Below are 247 nucleotides of genomic sequence, written 5' to 3'. Positions count from 1 at the left end.
ATGCACCCGCCAGTGGGGCTTTTGGAGGGGCCTCCTTATAACAGCAGCAGCAGCAGCAGCAGCAGCAGCAACAGCAGCAGCGGCAGCAGCAGCAGCAACCGCAGCAACAGCAGCAACAAATTGCTGGGAACAGCAGCAGTAAGCCAGCAGAGAATGAAGTATAATTAAGAAAAATATAAATATATTTATTTTTTATTTATTTTATTTTATTTTATTTTATTTCTTTTTTGTTTAACTAACAACCAGT

At 40.9% G+C, this 247-nt stretch overlaps 1 protein-coding gene across 1 annotated transcript in view; it reads right to left on the bottom strand.

Annotated features, from left to right (window-relative positions):
* Positions 1-247, bottom strand: part of EMH_0046100 (transcription factor S-II central domain-containing protein, putative) — a gene marked incomplete at both ends in the record, with an annotated part of 9,693 nt that overhangs the window by 6,406 nt on the left and 3,040 nt on the right. The gene's annotated exons all lie outside the window — the stretch shown is intronic.

This window comes from Eimeria mitis, genomic scaffold (assembly GCF_000499745.2).
Source record: "Eimeria mitis Houghton genomic scaffold, Emh_scaff1934, whole genome shotgun sequence".
Taxonomy (NCBI): Eukaryota; Apicomplexa; class Conoidasida; order Eucoccidiorida; family Eimeriidae; genus Eimeria; species Eimeria mitis.
The sequence above is the reverse complement of the archived record's forward strand: the minus strand, read 5'-3'. Positions and strand labels throughout refer to the sequence as shown.